Here is a 507-nt window from a genome sequence, read left to right on the forward strand (position 1 = left end):
TTATTGATGACAACTGCAAATATTGTTGATATTAATAGTGACCTACTTGTAGGAATTCTCCTTCCTTCCTCCAAGATGGCCTGGTTTTGCTCTGATTCACCTCCATTATCTGCTCAAGGATGGAAGCCAGACCCCCTTCTCCCTAAATCCTTGTCTCACAGATTTCATATGACCTCAAAAAGTTCCTCCAGAAGTCTGACTAACATCCTTCCTGTTGCCACCATCCCCTCCCTTCTCATATCTCCTCAAAGCATAATCTTGAGTGTGAATCTCTAAGCAGTTCTGAGCACCTTAGAGATCTTATTTGGAAGTAAAGGAGCAGAGAAAGAATCAGAATAGATGAAGGTCAAATAGCAGGAAGGACCTCCCAACACCTAAACACCGAATGACATAAATACTCCCCACCACCACACCTTCAACTGCCTGGCTTCCGGGGTGGGACAATGATCTTTCGGCTTTCCATGACGTGGGGATTCTGCTGGGGCTAAGTCTGTGGGTGAAGCGACA

Source organism: Marmota monax, unplaced genomic scaffold, assembly GCF_021218885.2.
Source record: "Marmota monax isolate L192 unplaced genomic scaffold, Marmota_monax_Labrador192_F-V1.1 WCK01_AAM20220418_F8-fsc00108, whole genome shotgun sequence".
Lineage (NCBI taxonomy): Eukaryota > Metazoa > Chordata > Mammalia > Rodentia > Sciuridae > Marmota > Marmota monax.